This window comes from Myodes glareolus, chromosome X (assembly GCF_982192425.1).
Source record: "Myodes glareolus chromosome X, mMyoGla1.1, whole genome shotgun sequence".
NCBI lineage: Eukaryota > Metazoa > Chordata > Mammalia > Rodentia > Cricetidae > Myodes > Myodes glareolus.
The window spans coordinates 54,413,199-54,436,308 of record NC_142053.1 but is presented as its reverse complement, the minus strand read 5'-3'; the positions used below and the strand labels follow the sequence as shown (position 1 = coordinate 54,436,308).

Sequence of the window (23,110 nt, the reverse complement as noted above, 5' to 3'; positions counted from 1 at the left end):
GGTACAGGACCTTAGAAAAGACAAAAAGTGCCACAAAAAAAGGAAGCTAGCTAACATTTGTGAAGGTCCTAACACGTGTGGGAGACCTACATTCAATAATTTATTCTCATTGCAATTTTTGAAATAGGTATTTCTATACCCATTATGTTGCTCAAGATACCGAAACTTATAAAAGTAGAGTATAAATGATTGAACAGCAAATTAATGTCAAATATGAATCCAAATCTCAATAATTGTCAAGAAATTAGTGCAGATATCAGCGGTTCTCATTCTGGTCACAAAATGTTTGAGTCTAGTTGCACTTTAAACATTTAAAAATTATATTTTTATTTGTTTATTGGGAAGGGCACTCAGGTGCCACAACATGTGTGCAGTGATCATACGACTACTTGCAGGAGCCGATTCTCTCTCTCCACCGTGTAAGTCCCTGGGGTTGAACTCAGGCCACCAGGCTTGCCATCAAGTGCATTTAATCACTGTGTCATCTCACCAGCCCCTAGCTGCACTTTCATATAGGGATTAGTGAAGTATGACAAAGTTTATACAGCTATAGCATACAAATACATATTATATATAACTTTTATAAATATGACTTTTATTGATAACATTGCTGCTAAATACGTGCCAGTGTATCATTAAATATTTCTCAATGAATTTGTTTTGTAGTCTGAAATAAAAGAAGTTTCTGTTTTGCTTAAACTACTATTAAAAGTATATGAGAAACTGCAATAATACATTTCCATCTTAGCCACTATGGAAATCAGTGTAGAGATTTCTCAAAAAGCTAAAAATAAACTTTCATATGACGTAGCTACACCACTCCTGGGCATGTACCTGAAGGTCATCTCTCTAGCCTACAACAGAGATACCTGCACAACACATCCATGTTCATTGCCACTCTATTCACTATAGCCTAGATATCCATCAACCAATGAATGGATAAGGAAAATGTGTTACATATGCATGATGGAATATTATTCAATTATAAACAAAAATGAAATCATGATATCTGTAGAAAAACAGAACTGGAAGATATATTAACTAAGGTAATCCAGGGCTAGAAAGACAAATACTGCAAGTTGTCTTGCATATGTAAATCCTGTTTTATAGTTGTAAATCTGCATAATTTAGGTGGGAGTGAGTGCATTTAGAGCCCAGGCAACTAGAAAGAGGCTGATGGAGGATAACAGAAGGTATGTGATACAAAACTGGGAGGATGAATGGCGTGGGTTGAAAGGTTAAAGTGGGAAAGAGGGCAAGGGGCTGTGTGAGAGAAGAGCAAGGTGATGAGGAAGGGAAAGGGCTAACCAAAAGTATTGTATTAAAAAGCCATAAGGAAATCTAATATTTTATAAACAAATACAAAATTAAATTAAAGAGCAAATTTCAATGGCAGTACCTAGTGTGGGTGGAGAACATTGCTTTCAGAAGGCTTAGTTATTAAATGAAAGCCCCAGTGCTAGAGTTGGATTGCCTTACTATGAGTTGTTGGTTTAAGGAGGCCCCGCTGCCCCCAACACAATACAGACAATTGCTGCTGCTATTGGTTACCTACCAGAAATACACAGTGAGACCATATTTACTGAAGACACTTGGTAGTCAGCCATAGAGAAATGACAGTGGATCTGAGCAGGAATCATATTCCTGGCGAATGAGTCCTCAAAGTTCCAAAAGGGGTACTGCAGGCTTCTGGGGAAGAGTTGTTAACAACACTCTTATTCAACTATAGACCCTGTGTTTTACAACCCTGGCCACTCACGCAAGATGAGCCTACTGCTACCACAGCGACAAGTCTGCTGGTATGTAAACAACTATGTTCTATTGGCTCCGAGATGATTTCCATAGGAAGAGATTCCTATCTTGCACCGTAAACCTGTCCAAAAGCCTGTGACTGGTGAGGTCATGGACCTTACTAGGGAAGTTGCTGTTGTTTTACTAATTGAACACAATATGCTTGTTAAATTTCTTTCTGAATGTTTATGTCTGTTCCCAATAGATTAACATTGCGGTTAGCTCTGTTCAAAGAAGCTTCTTTTGGCAGTGTGGGATTCATAACTGGTCAAAGTATTAAGAATAAATGACACTTGACTCCCAAGCCATGAGCAGGATATCTGTATCAGTCTTTCCAGGTCATAGGCAACATCAAAAAGAACAAGAGAAAAGAATGTAAGAGCTGGAGCAAGAGGGGCAGTATTGTGGAATACTGATTTCTAGGCATGGCATGGTATGGCATGACATAGCCTTTACAGTCATAAATCTGAGCAGTTGTGGTTTCCTGCTTAAGGCCTGCCCAAGATGGGCTTTGTAACCATTCCATCACAGGTTAAAGAGGGACTCATGAAGCCCCATTCCTCCTGAAGGGGTGGTTGGCACTTAGTGATTGCTAGGGGAGGGAGAGTCATTTATTTTCAGTGGTATAGACACTGGGAATTTGTGTATGCTCTAGTAAATAAGATCTCACCCATGTATAGTCAAGCAAATCCAATTAGACTTAGTAGTTGCCCACCTCCAAAGCAAAACAAAAGGTACAGCAATACTATGATGCTGTGGGACAATAATCTTGTACCCTGTAAATATTTGTCACTTGTATGGTTTAATAAAATGCTGATTGGCTATTAGCCAGGCAGGAAGTATAGGCAGGATGACCAGAAAAGGAGAATTCTGGGAAGAGGAAAGACTGAGTCTGTAGTTGTCACCCAGATGCAGAGGAAGTAAGATGAGAATTCCTCACTGATAAAGGTACCAAGCCATGTGGCTAACACAGACAAGAATTATGGGTTGATGTAAAATATAAAAGTTAATAAGAAGCCTGAGCTAATAGGTCAACCAGTTTGTAATTAGCATAAGCCTCTGCGTGTTTCTTTGAGACTGAATGGCTGCAGAACCAGACGAGACAGAAACACCAGTCAACACTACGAGGACTCTTTGGGAAACAAAAGGGGTAATGTAGGAGTGATAGGGATATGAGGAAAGGTAATGGGGTGAAAATGACCAAAATACATTATACGCATGCATGAAATCATCAAAGAAGAATAAATTAAATTAAAAAATATATCATGCTTGTCAACACCCTGATGGGGAAGACAGAGGGCTGCTTGAGAATTTACATATGAGTGATGGTTGATGGGGGGAGGAAGAGACCCTTTCTTGTGGTGGTGTAACTACTGATAAGGCGTCCATACTCCAGTAAGCAAGCTGTCACCTATGCTCAGGTAAATACTCTTCATGAGACTCATTGGGTCACCAATAAAAGACATGAAAGTAGAAGGGATCTGGTTAAGAAGAAGAAAAAGAATAAAAAGAGTGAGAAGGGAGCAACTGAGAGTAGTATAGGAAAATATGACTAAAATACATTATATACATGTATGAAAATGTCATCCTGAAACTCATTATTATGTATAACTGACACGTGCTAATAAAAAACATGCAATATTTGAATCCTATAGCAAAGGCAGAGGCTTGATATATTTAAAGCATAAAGATTTCCTATGACCTCCACCAGAAAGATGATCGTAAGATCAAAAGAATTATTTTACTTGATTTCTTTATTTTCTTCTTTTTGTGTGTGCATGCATGCATGTGTATTAATGTTCTTATTTTTGCACAACTTTATACATGAATGAAGGTACACATCACCGCTTATGCATGTGGAAGCACGAAGACAACTGGAGGTGTCAACCCCCTTCACCCTCCACCTTGTTTTGTTTTTGTGAGAGGGTTTCTCACTGGCCTAGAGCTTGCCAAGTAGGCTAGGCTTCTTGGCCAATGAGCCCTACAGATCTAACATTAATTAGAGTTGGATATCTCAGACACTGGAAATTTGTTGAGCAATTAAATTTTTGTTTATAACAAGTTCTTTCAAGTCCTAGGTTTTGAATCTATGTCCCTAGAACTGAGATTAAAAGTGTGCACCGTCACATCTGATCCATTTATGTGGGTGCTAGTGATTGTCCTCAGGTCCTCAGGCTTGCAGAAAAGACATTGCTGACTGCGCTATCTCCCTAGTAGCCCATTTTTAAAATTGATTTTCAAGTTAACATAGAGAGTAATGGGTTTTATAATGACACATTCATACATATGCACCATTATACCTAAGTTTTATATTGCAAAATGTAATTCATCATTCTGACTAATGATAAATAACTTACAGGAAATTTATCCCACTTTTCAGTAATGTTTCATTATAAAGAATATTTTGACCAATATGAAAAAAATTAAGCTCCATTATGCTGACATTACCGGAAGTAGTGTTAACGTAGCAACAAGTCATCTTTATAAGGCCATTTATTAAGCTGAAAAGAAAGATGATACATTCCGCCTTCTACTTAAGTAGTGATTTAATTCAATAATTTGATTTGCCATTACTTGAAAAGTGCATTTGCTTTTTCAACATTGAGTGGCAATGGGGTGTAAGCAGCCCTCTTGGCCCCCACTTGCCCTCTAACAGAAAGCAATACTGAGCTTCAACAGTGAACATCGTATGCTTCCTATGTAAGCTCTGCTTCAAAACAGTGTGAGGACCTATATAAGTCCTGCTCAAAGTATTTCCAGCTCAAATATTTTACTCTAATAACAGGTTGCTTGGATACTGCTATACAAACGTCTTCTTCCAGAGCCCCTACCATGCGGACAGCATTGTCAGTAGCATCCATTGCCCTGTGCAAACCTCTCGGCTGATGGAGGCTTTACACTGTGTTGTTAAGAATCTCGTACTGGCTTTTTGGGATCCTAGTCTGTTTGGATGCTCACCTTCCTAGACCTGGAGGGAGGGGGGAGGAACTTGAACTTCCCACAGGGCAGGAAACCCTGACTGCTCTTAGGACTGGTGAGGGAGGAGGAGAGGGAGTGGGGGGAGTGGGAGCGTATTGGGAGGAAGGGAGGAAGTGGAAATTTTTTTAAATAAATAAGTTTAAAAAAAAGAATCTCTAGCATATTTGAGTTTTAATCAGATAAACAGAAAGCACATTTTGGTGGAGCCCCAGTAGAGTGAGAGGTAGGGGTGGAAGCAAGGGTTATAGGGGAGGAGGTGGAACTAAGGAAATCAATGTGGTAGAGTCCAAGTTGCCTGCACTCCGATTCTGTTGCTCCTGGAGGGCCATGATTTTGGCAATTTGAGCCAAGATTATGAAGGCAGCAAGTGCATTCAAATGTAGAGATTTGCTGCAATGCTTCCTTGTTTGTCAGTGTTACTGCTTTCAGAAAAGCTTAAAGAAAGAAATTTGTTAAGGAAACATGCCCGTTTGAGCTTCTCAAAGCAAGGGAAGAATGGACTTACAGCCTGCCGCGAGTCTTCTTTTGTACTCTTCTTCCTGTGTGACTATCTATTCAAACATCAGCAAAAGATGCCACCCCTCCCTCACTTTGGTGATTGGAACTCCATTCGGAGAAGTATTTAGGAAAATTTATTCTAACTTTTCTCTGATTCAGTGTCCAAGAGTTCAGTTTCAGTCTGCCCGTCAAGCAATGAACTAAATGAAACATATGGCTTTCCAGTCTAAACTACCGACTATGCACTTACTCCAATTTGTTGACAATTCATCCGCATCCAGCACTTAATCTAGCCAAGCACTTAGAGGGCCAAGTCCCCTTACATTTGCATTTCAAGTACTGCAGCTGCACATAAAGCACACGGTCTGTAAAGCACGCTGCTGTGCACCAGCGGCCACTTCCTCCAGCTGCTTCTTAGCTTTCTTTACAGATTCATAAAATCTCATCCCGGATAAGAACTACACTTTGAACAAAACATTTAGAGAAAGAAATCAGTAAAGATCTATAAAATGACATTAATTACGCAAAAAGCATAAATGAAAATAAAACCACTTTTCATCGTTATCAGACAAAGATGAGAAATATAATTGACTCTAGGCACCATGAAGGATTTGGCAAAATATTGACAAGATATTTTAATAATTGTGTGGTAGGCATATAAAATGCTGCATATTTTTTTATCTTGAAGATAGACTGATGTGATATGGTACATTTAAATATATTTACAGTATGTGATTCAGAAATTGTGCTTGTAGAAATTTACCCTTAAGAATCCCATTTTTTTACAAAAATACATGAGCATAAAAATTAATTGTAGTAATGAATACAACACTGGAAAGCTGGGATACTGAAATATTAGAGAATATAGTGAAAAACTGGGAATGATGAAAGCTGTCCATGTAGGAAGGACAGCTCTATTTCAGAACAGTTCTTTAAAATGATGAAATATCCCAGGCATCTAAAGTCCCATGAAGAAATTTTCATTAATTAAAAATCATCTTCTCAAGATGTTTTAAGTAGGGAAATCTTTTCAGAACCAAGTTACCCTCGTCTTGTAAAGTAATATATATTTAGATCTATATAAACACCTCCAAATTAGTGAAATATAGTTTTTGTTTGTTTGTTTGTTTTGTTTTGAAGATAGGGTCTCTCTGTGTAGTCCTGGCTGTCCTAGAACTTGCTCTGTAGATCAGGGTGGCTTCGGCCTCCTAAGTACTAGAATTAAAGGTATTCACCACTATGCCCAGCTGTGAAATGTATATTTATAAATTATGTTATGTTGGAGGAAACACAGGTCTCTTACATGCATCTCTACTATGAAGATGTTTCTCAGTTTCTGAAGCACTGACTTATTTGTAATATATACAACAAAATATTCTTTTTGATGATTCTAGAGGACCTAAGAGGTGGCTCAGTAGGTAAATGTGCTTGCTACCAAGCCTGATGATGTGAGTTCTCTACCAGGGACTCACATGGAAGAAGGGAGCCAACTCTTTCACGTTGTCCTTTAGCCCCATGTACACACATATATGTATATATATATACACACATAATTTTATATGTTTGTTAAATATTTCCTTATGTGCAAAATGTGTGTTTTACTTCTTTAAATGCTTAAAAATTAATAACCGCTTTGATTATCTGTACCTGGTGATTAAACACATTTAATACTGGTAATTTCACAAAAAGATTTCTTTGTCCAATATATTATTGAAAGAATGAAACAGAATTATATACTATGAAAAATTATGTTATGTTATTGTATTTGTATTGTTGTATTATATATTAGTTATCATATATAATAATGATATTTACTATTTCCTATATAGTCTTCAATGAAATATTCTATTTGTATAATAAACATTTGAAAAGTGATTCTATATTGTCATTAATAGTCATTAAAGTTTTTAAATAAAAATCCCATGTTTTATAATGTCTAACACACTCAGCATGCTGCAAGTTCCTTTCTGGTTCTCTTCAATCTACGTGGCAGTGTTTCCAAATAGATTACATGTGACATGTTTAAAGAGTGACATTCTCATACCTTGGTGAGAATGTAAAGTGTACTGGAAGACATTTGCTTCCAAAAATGAACTAGATACGGAAGTGCAAATCCCCTAGACGATGGAAATCAGATGCAGGAGCAGTGCACGTGGTCTCATCAAGATGCAAACGGGGGTGGGGGGTAGGGTGGAGGGGTGGAACTTCACATAAGATTTTCCTATGTGAAGCTGCCTGGATAAAGAGTCCTTGAAAAGTCGTCCAAGATCCCACAGCGACTTACTAACCGCAGACATTGAAAGTGGAAAATATTAAGAGAAAAGCTGGTCTGTTCTCTGGATGAAACGGCCAAGGATAGGGTGAGGGTTACGGATGGCTGCTGCGTCCACAGCTCGGTAATAAAAACCAGTCTTCTGACATTCAGCACTGACATTCCGGAGCAGCTTTTGCATAACAGCTGCATGAAATCAGTCTTGTCAAAATGCCCTGCTTTCCTGGGAGAGAAAGGGCTTGTGCAAGAAAAAATAGCACGTAGGATGACGGGGACCAGTGATGAAGGTCTTGGGTGAGAACAGTGAATTAAAAAAAATCTACCTGGAAAGCTTAGTGATACTTGCCCAAACTCTGTCTCTGCTGAGTAGGCAACTATGACCATTTTCTATATGTATGTGTGTGTGTTTACGTGTGTGTGCTTGTGTGTATGTATGTGTGCATGTTCACCTTCAGTGTGGAGACCAGAGGGCATCCTTACTTGGTTGTCATTATTTTAGCGCCTTCCTCCTTTTCTTTGCAACAGGGTCTCTCATTGACCCAAATATCATCGAGCAGACTGGGATGACTGGGCAGGGAGTTACAGGGTTCTTCCTGTCTCTGTTTTACCTCTCTGAGGCTGGGATTCCAAGAGTGTACTGCCATGCTCTCTTTTAAAACTCAGGTTCTGGGGATTAAACTCAGATACATATGCTTGTCTGGCAAGCATTCTACCAACTGAGCTGTCTCCCCAGCTCCAAATATGAGCAATTTCTAAACAGTTTAATGAAACCGGTCATATGTTTGCCACCAGTGATTCCTTTTTAAAAAGAAAACCAATAGCAAGAAAAACTAAATTGCTAAGAACCCTAATACCCGCCCCCCCCAGTTATTTAGAAATAGGGACATAAGCTGAAAATTAACAAGTAGAAAACTACGAGCAACTGATCACTATCCAACTGTAGGACTAAAGATGAAAAACAAATACTCTGTGCTTTGCCACAGAATCTTGGTCTTGCTTCTCCAACTAAAACCCAACAAGATTCCGATAGTGACAGTGGTGAAAGGCACTTGGATTTATTGAGCAAAATCTCAGCTATGTCCAGGAGATTCATTAGGAGCCCAGGGATAAAAACAGACGTCAGAAGTCTCAGAGAAAACACAGGAAGATATTTTTGGACGAAAACTGAGAAATTGATGGCATAAGTATGAGTCATGAGGAGGCAGAAATTCAGAAAGATACAAGAAGAGGGAAATGAGCTGTAAAATGACCCAAGCCTATTTAAATATACTGGATGTCTGGCCTCAGAGGGAAGGGTACCTGCGAAAGAAGTCGACCCTAGAAGGGCACTAAACTTCACAGTATTCTTTTGGATAAACGCAGGCCCGTACAAAAACCAAAACAGTAGTTAGGTTATCAGAAGAAGCTAAGAAGAGAGACAGTAGTTGGAACTTGGTTGTAAAATCCTATGTGTTTGGGATGATTAATTTCAGTGCTCAATGGAGTCACTGGCATAAACAGGACCAATCACTAGGGGCAAACAATGTCTTTACAGATTCTTTCATGGGAAAGACATAAGGAGAACAGAAGGTCATCACATAGGGAGAAAAGAAGTACTCTCTGCACTATTGTTAGAGCAAATTTTTACCTGTCTTTGAAGAAAAATGAAATACAAACAAGTAAAATTCACACTATACATGTGGGAGACAGTTGTGTAACTTGGTCTTTTGTGGAGGCCCTAGCAGTGGAACCAGAACCTGTTATTAGCCCATGAGCTGACTTTTTGGAAGCTATTCCCTATAGTGGGATGCTTGGTTAAGCCTTGATGTAGAGGGGAGGAGCTTGGTACTACCTCAACTTGATGTGCCATGCTTTGTTGACTCCCATGGGAGAACTCCCTTTTTGAATGGAGACAGAAGAGGAGTGGATGGGGGTGATAGAAGTGAGGTGGGGGAGGGAAAGGAAGGAGAGGAAAGAGGGGAGATTGTGGTATATACATAAAATGAATTAAAATTTTAATAAAAACACTATATGCACGTATATGTGTCAGCAATTAACTTAAAAGACAAAGGGAGGATCCCCTAACTTGAGAGTAAGTTATAGTAACATAATTAAGTTAATCTCAAAGGAAAAGGAATAAAACATTATCAGTATTTTCTGTCAGTTTTGTTTGATCTGACACTCAAAATTCAAGATTTTATTCTGACATTGACATAATTCTCCATCTTAATGGACTAAAAGAGCAAAATTTACTGTGAACTAGAAAATGAATCTCAAGGTTATAAATGTTTACATTTTGTAGAATCAGCAGAAATAGCCAGTTGGTTTATAATATTTTTAAAGAGCTGTCACTTTCTAAAGAGTCATAGGAGCCGTTCAAAATCTTAGAAAATGAAAACCTAAAGGTCATTTTCCTGCTACATTTTAGTGTCCTGAGCCCTTCCACTTTTGCAAGGAATTTGTAATTCCAACTTCCAAGAGATATTGTAAAGATTTATAGGTCAGTGTGGAAAATTATCATCAACTTCATTGAGAAGCTTTGAGTGATACCATTGGTAAAAAAGCATTATTCAATATGAATTGGCGAATGAGGGACACTGAATTGGAGATGAAAAACCTCATAGCTCGGCCAATATTTATTTGAATATTGTTGTTTGGATATGCAGGCCCATGAGCATCAAGCCTACTTTTCATTCCTTATGATTCCATATTTTGTGTGGGTTGTACCTTCGGCTAGATTAAAGGTTTGTCTTAAGTACTGTGGGTCAAATCACCACATAGTCCTTCCCTCGCTCCCTCCCTCCCTCCCTCCGTCTCTCTCTGGCAGCAAGGTCTTATTGAAATACACCCACACTGTTTTCTTTATATGCACTCCAACTCACCGCCTTCTCACCATAGCTACAAAGTTGCACAGCTAAGGCAGAGATTGCGTAAGGACCCCACAAAAGGCCAGTTCATAAAAGAATTTTGTCCACTACTCAGTCTAATGATCAAAGGTGGTGAGGAAAACATAATATACTTCCTCCAGAAGGCCCGTTTCCCTTGCCAGTTGGACAAATTGTATGTTAGGCTGCTGCTTTCCACCCATATTATATTTATTTGGATTTTTTTTTTTACAAAGCTGGGGCATAGAGGTCTTCATTCTTTATGTGTTACTGTTTTCCTAAAGATAACGCATATGTGAGAAAAATATAGCTCCCATTTTCACTAAAGAATATCATTAAAGCCAGTGAACAAAGAATAAACAGTAGGAGCCTGATGAGAGACCACTGGATATTAAAGTCACGGAGATGGATGAGTGAGACCTGGGGCTTTCAGAAGGAAGTCCCTGGCCCTATCCGTTTTGTAAGGGTCTAGGCTAAATAGAAAAAAAGCACATGTTTGTAGAGATGCTCAGGATTGAAAAAGTATGTGAGAGTACTAAGATTCTTCCCCACTGTCTGAAAGGGCCTCTCGTTCACAGAGGCCGGGCAGGAGGGAAGACGCAGCTGTGGGCCGTATTTTAAAGTTCTAGGAAGGAGGCCACATAGAGGGTCTATGTTTGTATTATGAGTCATAGCAGGAGACAGGTGGGGGATCTGGAGCTTAACATCCATATGCGATGTCTCTGACCAACAGGACTGTTTTGAGATGTTTGCAAGAGCCAAATTGTGAAAACAGGGAAAGAATTAAAACACTTCTTTTTGTCAGGGGATATTCTATATTTTGTATTGCTCCTTTATATTTGTTAAGAAAATAACGTCAATATACAAAGACAGTGCATAAACTTTGAATCATTAGAGAAATGGCAATAGACTCTAGCAAAAAGTGCTGAATAATATATGCTGTCAGAAATTGAAATAATGTAGGCATAGATAGAATGAATGGCAGGGGCTTCCGTAAGTAATAAAATACAAACAAACACCTCATCCTTTGAGTGGAGATTCAGAATTCAAATGTTGGCTACCTGGGAATTCTATAATTTTGACTCTATCCTCTCTTTTTTTCCTTAATCTGCATCTCTAGAATTCTGTATGTCATCTGCCAGATGCTCTTGTATGCCATCAGAATATATCTCAATATTTACTATATGGGTCCACTCCCTAGTCAGGAAAAATTGACATCAAGAGCATATTACATAGAACTACGAAGAAAATCAGATCAAGTAGGACTGGGCATGTCTACTTAAATTATTGTCTTAATTTCTTTTACAAAGACTTGAAGTAGAAAATAAGAGAAACCTTGTAAAAATAACAACTAAGAAACAAAGATATGGAACTGCTTCAAGGAAGGAAGCGGGGAAGAGAAAGAAGGAGGGAGGGAGAGAGAGATCAAATGAGTATACTTGTGGTCAGCTATAGAAATAAGCAGAACTCACATTGATGTACTTTTTCATCTCAAAATCTATTATCAACCCAGGGAAGTTTGGTAAAGGACAACAACATAAGCCATAATTTTTAAGATAGCTATAATAATTTCAGTTAGATGAGCAACAAAGACAGGAACTCCCAATGGTGTATTGGACCCATCCTTTATTCTGTAGCTGTTAAATTATTCATTTAATTAGGGCTGATTTACGGTGTAGAACTGAGTGAAGAATGTCAAGATTTAAATAAAAATTGACTACTTTAACTAGGAGTTGTGTTGCCTTGGCGTTTGAGACATGTAATTGTGTTTTGTAATGATGGGGTCACCTGAGACCTGTGAGAATTTTCCTATCGTCTACAGCCCCATCAGTCTAACTTTAGTTCTTAAGCTGGCCAGGTCTCCCCTGGAATAATGTCTTAGTTTCACCACCCACTGCTGTGATAAAACACTCTGGCAAAAGCAAATTCAGGGAGAAAGGATTTATTTGGTTCACAATTTGAGGTTACAACCCATCCTTGTGGAGAAATCAAGGTGGCAGGGACTTGAGGCAGTTTGTCCCACCACACCTGCAATCAAGAGCAGAGATCAGCCAATTAATACCTGCATGCTAGTGTAAAACTTGCTTTCTTCATCCTTCTACAATCCATAGCTGAGAGCAATGAGTTCCCGGGAGTGGAAATAGCGCAGAAAAACATCAAGACTATGCGTGAATTTGGGAATCTACTACCTATACAGCGTGGGATTTAATTAGCAAAATATAAGAATTCCTACAGGAGGAATTGCAGTAGTAAAGAATTAAAGGAGACAGTGCATAGTTCAAAGCATTTGACAGCTGCCAACTGTGTGAATTTCCTTGGTTCTGTAGATATCAAAATCCATGGATAGCTGGGTATCACCTGTATTTCACCAACAGTTTTTGGTTTTGTTTTACATTTTATTTATGCATGTGTGTGCATGTTCCTGTGTGTTTGTACATGTGTATGTTGTGTATGTTCCTGTGTGTGCATACTCATGTTCCTGTGTATTTGTGTGTGTGCATGTTCCTGTGAGTGCATATGCATGTTCCTGTGTGTGCATACTCATGTTCCTGTGTATTTGTGTGTGTGCAAGTTCCTGTGTGTGTGCATGTGCTTGTTTCTGTGTATTTGTGCATGTGTGCAAGTTCCTGTGTGTGTGCATGTGCTTGTTTCTGTGTATTTGTGTATGTGTGCATGTTCCTGTGTGAGTGCATGTGTATGTTCCTGTGCATTCGTGTATGTGTGTATGTTCCTTTGTATTTGTGTGTGTGTGCAAGTTCCTGTGTGAGTGCATGTGCTTGTTTCTGTGTATTTGTGTATGTGTGCATGTTCCTTTGTATTTTTGCATGTGCATGTTCCTGTGTGAGTGCTTGTGTATGTTCCTGTGCATTTGTGTATGTGTGTATGTTCCTTTGTATTTGTGTGTGTGCATGTTCCTGTGTATGTGCATGTTCCTATGTGTGTATGCATGCCTGTGTACATGTGCCCACATGCACATGTGTGTATGACAGCAAGCATAAGGAAAGTCAGAGAGCAACTTGTGTGGGTTCAGTCTCTTCACTAAATGGGTTCTGGGTTAGAACTCAGGTCATCAAGCTTGGTGACAAATACCCTTACCTGATGAGACATTTTGATGGCCTCTTTGCCATCAATTTTTTTTGAAACTTCAGAAAAAAAATGTCATTTGGTTGCCTACTATGCAATTTTCTGTAATTCCTGCAAATTATTTTAAAGTAATTTTTTGGTCTTAATAGATTTTCTCAGCTGGCATCTCATAGGTCCCCACAGTACTCTATGGCAGATAGTGAATCTCAGTGTTAGTTCAGGCTAGAAACAAGGAAATAATCCATCAAAAACCCTATAATAAGTGATATCTCTGGTCTTTGTACCTAGTAACTGTCTGAATCCTAACTTTCGGATCCTTTAAGTTGGCTAGGGTGGCACTGAACTTACTGGGTAGCACGGACAGGCCTTAGAACTTGCCATTTTCCCCTTTAGCCTCCTAAGGAGTTGGGATTATAGGTCTGTGCTACAAAGCTTGCCTCATCAGTCTGGTTTGTGCTTCCACAGTCCTTCTAAGACTCAAAAGACAGCAGAGGGGGCTGGAGAGATGGCTCAGAAGTTAGGAGTATTCACTGTTCTTGTAGAAGACCCTAGTTCAGTTGCCTCATGTCAGGAGGCTTGTGTGTTAGCTCCAACTCCAGGGGATCCCATCTCTGAGAACATCTGCATGTACATGTACATGACTACACAAGGCACACACACATACATGTAATTAAAAATAAAATCAGTCCTTTAAAAAACATAGCCAAGATGTTCACATTATGTGCTAGCCTGCCTATATTGAAGTCCAAAAGGTAAAGAGAAAAAAATTCCACGTCAATAGGAAACAATGAAAATTATCCCTTTCTAAGTTGGCATTTATTAGATTTCTGTGACATTGCATCGATGTTTGGGTAAAATCTTGTTAAATATCAGTAATTCAATGCGATTTAGCAAAAAATTAAATACGAATGCACTGTATTTCCTACATAAGATGAATTTGTGTTATCTGTTCTTTCAGTAGTTCCAGATGTTTTATAAATCACATAGTTTGGCAATCTCACTATGATAATACCTCCTCTGCCACGGAACAGAGGGATTAAGAAGAAAGCTTTACTGTTTGATAAGTTTTGATCTGAACCTTTGTTAGTCTCATTTTTTTTCCTTAAATGTTCAGACATCCTATAAGGAAATATCAGGATCTTTTAAATGTCCATCACTTTACTAAGTACACTCTGTAAGATGCCATGAACTTGATTGACTTTTTGAAGGTTAAAGTGAAGAAGAGGCAGAGTAGGAATTCTAGCCCAGCTGCCTTTGACTGATGAGCACAGACTTTTGCCATTCTCTCACATGGCCACCTTCTTGCAGGGTGACTCCTTTGGGTCTCAGACCATTCAGTCTTGAAGTTTTGAGTAATGTCTATGTGAGCTTATAGACTACCAGTTATCCATATTTTTCTCAAATGACTGGAGATGGCAGTATTCTATATGAATATGGAATTTCATATAAGAAATAAGCTGTGGGTTGAAGTCATGGAATTGAATTTTCAGTGTCTAACACATAAAAAATCCAATAATTATTTTTGAGTGAGTAAACTGTTAAGAGTAATTTATTATACAATGTGAGTCACCAAGAAATAAAGTTAAGAAGATATTATATTTTCTACATGCATCCATTTATAACAATATCTTGTGCTTTTTCTAAATACATGTCAAAGTATTTAGGACAATACTGTATATACTGTTTCACAATCTTTTAATAATGTTTATTAATTTTGGTGGGCAAATGTTTTCAGGATATTAAACCCAGCTAATAAATAAATCTTTCTGTTTTCACGTAGTTCATTTTAGAATACATACAGAACCACTTTCTTTTGGTTATGGAAAATCTAATCTTGTCAATTGATAGTAAATCCAGATACCGAAGGGTTTGCAAAATCAGGTCAGCATGCACTAAATCAATTTAGACTGGAATTTAAATTCCCAGGGGTGGAGGATTTTAGTGTAACTTTGAATCATAGGTGGAAAGGGTTAGTAAGAATGGTTGGTCTGTAAACAGCTATGCCTGTGAGGACAAGCAGCTACTCTTAAATGAGGGAGGTGAAAAATCTACTCAGTGACCACCTTTATCCACCTAATAAAACAGTATTTCAGAGAAGACAATGCCCACTTGAGGGATTGAATATGATTATGCTTCCAACCATTTTTATGGGACTGATACCTAGATGAGAAATATGCTTTCTTTTGTAGGAAACAAAGATCTTATAGGGATATTATATATGACAATATATGTTATTACTTTGATGTGTCCCATACTGTCTCACATATACCTTTTACCCAGTAATGTTCCCCTTGTCTGAATACCTGAGATACCACAGTCTCACAAGAATTCTATATATCATCTCAAAGTGAGTGTGGTAATTTGAATGAGGATGTTCTTATAGGGACAGATGTTTGAATAGTTGGTCCCCAGTTAGTGTCACAGTTTGGGTATGTTTAAAAAGTATGTTCTTGGTGGAGGAAGTGCCACTGGGGGTGGGCTTGGAGATTTCAAAGCCACATACACCATTTCCATTTTGTTTTTTTCTGTTTCCTGTTTTGGGCTTGCGATGTGAGCTCTTAGCCATTCTATTCACCACACCTGCCTGTTGCTGTTCTTCCATACCATGATGGAGATGGACTCTTATCACTCTGGAATCATAAGCACAAATAAACCCTTTCTTCTATAAGTTACAGTTGTTGTACTGTTTTATCACATAAATAAAAGATAGCTGATACAGTATGTAAAGCAAGGTAAAGTTGGCTTCATTTTATATCTTGGTCCTAAAGTCTGAGGCAACTTCATTAAATTTTCCTAGTCCCTCAGAACTAGGGAAATTCAACTCAGTTTTCTTGCATTCTCAGTAGGGCACAAAAGTTAGGTGAGCGAGAATGCCTATAGCCCCATGGTCATGATGGGGGTTTCCAAATATTTGAGGTTTAGATGAGAACTCAAAAATCTTACTTCAAAACTCATGTTTACCATATTTTTGTGTATCTCAACATCACTTATTGGAGAAAAAAAAGGAATATTTATCAGAGCTGGAAATGAAACAAACATTTCAGACAAAGAACACAAGTGGGAAAGAGGAAGGGATAATTAACTGAAGTTGTTAAAAAGCACATTCTAGAAGGCTACTCAGTAAAGAGAATATTTCTAAGATTCTTAGTGACTTTCAGAACTCTCTCACATGTGACACAAGCAGACACTTCCTATAAAAATGTACATTGTGTACAAGACAGACGTGTGTCACTTAGAAAGTGCATCTTTCTGTATTTCCCCTCTCCTCTAAAAATAATTCGGTTTCAAAATTATTTATCACTGCTTACATTTATTGTAATAACACTTGTGTTCGTATGCACATACTGTTTGTTTTTAAAAGGTCCAGTACCATATTAAAATCTAGTGTGTGTGTGGGGGGGGAGTATGTATGTGAATGACTCAGAGGGCAACTCTGTATAGGTTTTTACCTTCACGTGAGTTCCAGTGGTCAGATTCAGGGATGTCAGGCTTCACAGACAGCACTTTACTCAGCAAAGCATTACTCCAGCACATAGTCGATGCCACTCTTGATTCGTAAGAGCCTGTATGCATTAAAAATATTAACTACTTTTGAACTGGAAAGATAGCTCATCAAGTAAAGGAACTTGCTGGTAAGTCTGATGACCTGAATTCTAGTCCTAGAACCCACACTGTGCAAAGAGAGAACTGATTTTTGCAAGTTGTACTCTGACCTCCAAATATGCGCCATGGCATTTAAATGCCCCCCCCCGACACCTGCACATGCACAGAAGACAGACAAACACATAATTTTAAAATATGAAAAAGAATATTAGCTATTCTGAAACCCTCCTTTAACCCCTTTTATAATGTATTTTTTCTTTTAGGTTTTTGTTTCTTTTTATTTCATTTTTGGTGATTTTATCACAAGGATATAGTAATATTTTGTTTATATACAAAATTCAACATAAAATATGGAGAAAGTACAATGGTATCCACCACTCTCCTGATTGTTTATTCCTGAAGGTGAACTGGTAAAATGACTAGAAGTCTATAAAACTCAAAACCAGGGAAATTCAAGGCTTTGTGCAAAGAGCAGGGCATTGACAAATCTAGTAAATGTTATATATGGTATGAATATAGTAAATTTTATGGTATGAATATGTAACTTATCTAAGTCTATCATAGTTTGTGTTCTATAAAAGGATATAAAATAAAAAGCTGTCTTTGTAATAGTTCTATTTCTGTTCTTTAGTCCTAGTAGCATGTATTCTTATTCTCCATTGACATTCTTGTCATCATCTTCATCATCATCATTATCTTCATTTTGTAATCTGGGTAGTGTGGACAGCAAATGTAAAAGAACTAGTCCTTGAATTCTGTAAACGTATCTAATAGATTAAGATAGTGAGAATATGAGTTAGATTCCTCTTACTTCCATTAGGTCCTTGCCTAGAAAAATTACTCGCTTATAAATCTGAGATTGATAATTGAAACTTAGAATTATGGTATCTTTCTTTTTTCAGGGTTTTACATTTATTTTAATGGTTCAGCAAATATATACACATGTATCTACATCTACATACATGTCATATAAACGTCCATGGAGATTGACACAAATAAAACATAGGAAAATACTAAAATTGGGAATCTAGGTACAGAATGTAGAAAAGTTCATTGTACTGCCTGGCTACTTTTCTGTAGCTTTGGGATTTTATACACAACGACACATATTTCAATAATCACATGAAGCTAGCCTATACTGTCTATGAGTAGAAACACTAGCAACAACGGAATTTTGGGATAAGCTTAAGAGGGAAGCCCTAACAGGAGCTTATAATACAGGCAATATCTTCACTTGCATATGAATGTTGGATTTTTCTTTGTAGTTATTAATGATATAGTCCACACACTTTGTCTGTGTATATATTCCCAAACTGGGAAAAGGTAAAAATTATGGAATGAAGCATATAAAAATATTTTCCAAGGAAATTCACTACACACGATTTATATCAATATGCATATATATGTATGTGTGTGTGTGTGTGTTTGTGTGTGTGTGTGTGTGTGTGTGTAAGTGTAAATAAGCTTGAAGATGTAAGGGGGCTTTTGCTAAGTAAGTCACACTACTGAGGTCAGGCAATAGAAATGTACTCACAGTGAGGTAATCATCTTAATTATCCGTGAGGTAGTACTGATATAGTCACCGATTCTCAACACTCGATAGTTTGAGATTAGGTAGTATGTTTTTCTAAACAACTTCTATATATTATACAACATGCCGCAGTAAGTGTTTCCACACATGTTCTGTATATGCATTTTAAGTTTTATCATGCAAACCTGAAAGCTTTTTATTCAAATGTTATAAATAATTTATGTTGCTCATGAGCCAGTTCTGCTTATTTTGAACAGCCTTTCGGACTCCCTCATTAGGCTGTCAGTGTGTTTGCTGAGCCCTCTGAGGCTGGTTCCCTGCTGTCAGGCTACTGGAGTGTCTCCACCTTGTCATCTGAGTCAGTGTCAGCATCTGAATCCTCACCACTATCTTCCTTCCTTTGGCACTTTACCCTATTGTTAGAACCCTGATTTTCAGTAGTTGCTGGAGTTTCTGGTTTTTTACTAAAGGGACTAATGATAACTTCTTTCTTTCCACATTTTGCACAAACTCCAAGTTCACGGGCACATGTGAAAGAGTCCTTCACTGTCTTTTGTGAACATATAACTCACTTCTTAGACTTCGACAGTGGTTTGTATTTGCTGTATTTTACACACCATTCAAGAGCTTTTTTGTAGCATTGACATACTCCATCATGATGTCTTGAATTGATTTTCTTGGTCTGAACACTCTTATCAAGTTTGTCATTTTTGAAGGTGAACGTATTTTGGTGTTTCTGAGGCCTGAACTAGAACCACATTGCCATGCTGGGAACTCATTACCAAATTTCCTGACGTCAGGGCAGCCTTTATATTACAGGGAAGAGGAACGAACTATGATGGCTCTGAGCAATCTACGTAAAATGTCTGGCATGGGCTAAGGTTTCTAAGAATGTTATTATTACCTCAGCCAATGGTAATAATAAAGCTCATTTCCTTCCATTACAGAGATAATCTTTACATAAAATAATGTGCTGTTCAACAATACTCAACAGAATACACAGGTATAAGAAGGAGAAGAATTGACAGCTTTGGGGTGGATAGAAAAGACAGAAAGTTGGAGTGAATGGTGGGGGCCTTTCCAGGGCACTGGCAGATAAAGTGCTCCACATTAGTGTCTTGGTCCAATGTATTGGATTTCAAGGGTGACAGAAACAATTATCCCACTTCACATGTCCTTTGAATGTTGTTTTGCTTTCATTTCACCAAGAAAAAAATTAATTATTTCCCTTTGGTCTACTGTTTATCTGAGAACAACAAAATTAAACTCTGTAATGTAGCATTCCAAGCTTTGACTTACCTCTTGGAATGTTCGTTTTTTGGAACCTGACTAGGCTGTTGTGCAGGGGCCCACGTGGGGGAAAGGAATCTCCCCGATGTCAGCTTCAGCTGAGTTTCTAGCCAGCAGTCTAGATCACCTTCTGCTTATTTTTAAAAGGTGCTATTTTGACCATCTCACAACCCCAACTGATATCACCTAAAGCAAAAACAAAACAAAACACCCAGACACTAACACTATCATGACAGGAACTATAACAAACTGTTAATGTTTTTCAGCCTCCATGACTAGAATGGTTTATTATGCAACAGAAGATAACCAACTATCATCTCTTCTTGCATTGGTAGGCAATGGGAAAGCCTGTTACAGAGGCTTTCCTCTGATGAAACCTGAACACTTGCTCATCTCATGAAAGGGTCTATCTGATTCAAAGCCCACCCAGAAACAGCAGATGCCAGTTAGCCATTTTATTTCAAAATTCTGAAAACAAGGCGGGGTGTTACCTGGAGATGCTATTGCATAGGTAAATGACTTTGGAGCCCACTCCCCACAGATGATGTCTTTGAATTTCTTTTGAAATATTGAAAGAATGGTCCCTTGTATATGAAATAAAAGTCAAGAATTAAATGGTCTATTTCTCCAGGAGTATTTCTCATCCTGTATTGACTGCTTTCATTTCAGATGGGAAACTTAATCGACATCTAAGGCAGGAAGTAGTTCTCAACCTTCCTAATGCTGCGATCCTTTAAAACAGTTCCTCATGTTGTGGTGACCCCCCCCCACCATAAAATTATTTTCATTGCTATTTCATAACTGTAATTTTGCCACTGTTGTGAATCATAATGTAAATATTTTTGGAGTTAGAGGTTTGCTGAAGGGGTCATGGCTCACAGTTGGGAACCACTGATTTGAGGGCTGGTGTAGTGTTCCAGAATTGCCAACAGATTCTCACTACCAAATCCAGTGAAAAACCTTGTACATCAGCTGCTTTCAAAATTCAATTTGTTACGAAACAGAAAGAAAGAGAGGGAAGAAAAGAAGTCCTAGAGTAAGAAAAATATAGCATACCTTTTGAATAGGGGAGAAGGCCTTGGAGTATTGTCTGTTTGGACACCTTGATTATCTCTCTGGAATGGAATGTACGCTTGTTCCAGACAATCACAATAGCATCCATTAACATTCAGCAGATCTGCTGCCTGTTACAAAAGCCTTAGCATCAGGGTCAGTACAAGCAGAACTGACAAGCAATTCAATTCAGGTATGATTGTAGACATTTATCTACAAGCCGAGCTTAAATTCTTTGAGGAGGGTGTATACTTTGAGATTAAAAAAATTCAGAAGGGAAGAGTAAAGTAGTATATAGTAAAGAAATATGTGCACATAGTTCTTGTAAACAGAAGTAGCGATATAAACAATACATATATTCATTCATGCACATGTAATACATAGTTATTGCACATTGCTATCTTAGAAGCAATTCTCTGTTAGAATAGTCTCAATCCCAGAGGCTTGTTGAGTTACTTAATGTGTCAATTATGTAAAAAAGTGGTTACAATGGACTACTTTTGCAAAGCCTGCCTTTCTTAAAAATTTGTTTGTTGCACTGATTTATTTATTATATGTGTGCTGTGATACATGTGTAGGCATGAGCAGACCATAGTGGATATGTGCAAGTAGCAGATGATGTTTAGGAGCCGGTTCTCTCTTTCCACTGTGTAGGTGCCAGGGATTGAACGCAGGTCAGCAGACTTGTCAGCATGCTCCTTTGCCAACCATTGGCTCAAAACCTATGTCTTATAAAATTGATTTCTTGAACATAACAGAGATTTTACTTCTTTTCTGAGAAAGAATGCATATATTTCTTCAACATTTCTGCAAATTTTCAAATGCTTTGTCCTGTATTACGTATTACTTAGGAACTGGGGTCTGGACAGGATTCCTGACTCTTGCTCTTGAATCTCACCTGAAGACCATCATTACATATTATGTTTCTGCTTTGTCTTATCATCCTGAGGTTCAAAGAACCCTAGACTCATCCAAGGAATACATAAGCATCATTCTAATCTAGAAAGTCTGAATGTGATAGATAAAGCACTATGAAATCTTCTAGCTAACTTTTATTATATATAAATTGCATTGGATCATAATCATAATATCAATATATATTGAGTTTTTATTTTCTCTTACATTTCTGAATATTCTGCATGATATAGCTAATGCTGTTGGATTAAGGGGGGGTGTTAGCTAGGTTTTTGTTAACCCTACACAGGCCTATGAGGCATTCTCTTGATTGATGACTGATGTGGAAGAGCCAAGCCCCAGTGTGGTGGTGTCAGGCCTGGGCAGATAGTTTTGGGGTCTGGAAGAAAGGAGGCTTCCAAGCCCGTAAGCAGCATTCCTTCATGATCTCTGCTTAGTTTCTGCCTCCGAATTCCTGCCTTGAGTTCTTGCTCTGTTAGTGGTAGATTATAAACTGTGAGGTGAAATAAACCCTTTCTTCCCCAGTTGCTTTTGGTCATGGTGTCTTATTACAGTCACAGAAGCCTGACTAGAAGAGTCGGTGAGTATGAACAAGCGCTGAATTTCCAGACAGAATGTTGGAGGCACTATCTATATTGCTTTCCCTTGGAAACCTAGATCACAATCACCTTGTACAGATCAGGAAATTAAGTCTTAGATATGCTAAGTAAAAGTGACAAGATTATACACCTTGAAGAAATAAGTATCAGAAGAGAAATTTTAACCCATGCCTACCTAATTTCCAAACTCTATCCTGTCTCTCTGCCCCACCACATGGAACATTTCAATGATAAGCCTTCAAAATGCACAGACTGTAACATGAGTTGTCTGGTCATATACATCAATGTCCATAATGTTGTAGTTGAAGAGTAGTGATTAGAAGAAAAAGATACTCGTGGAGATAAGATTTATTCTGACTATTCTTTGTACTTGCATGGTATACAGCAACTATTCGTTGGATAAATGAAAAAGAAAGAAATGTATCAAATTTTAGTTATCAAATAAGCAAATAAAACTGAGTATCTTCCTCTTCTTATTCATATTATTTAAAACAGAATTAGGCTGGGTTGGATACATACCTATAATCCCAGCACTCAGAAGCAAAGAATAAAGAATCTCAAGTTCAAAGCCAGCTTGAACTACATAATGACTTCCACATCAGCCAGGGCTACATTAGCAAGATTTTATCTC

The 23,110-nt window shown here is 38.0% G+C and overlaps 1 pseudogene; it reads right to left on the bottom strand.

Annotated features, from left to right (window-relative positions):
- Positions 1 to 18,950: 18,950 nt before the first annotated feature.
- Positions 18,951 to 19,401, bottom strand: LOC146889192 (uncharacterized protein C9orf85 homolog pseudogene; annotated as a pseudogene).
- Between the last annotated feature and the right edge of the window lie 3,709 nt (positions 19,402 to 23,110).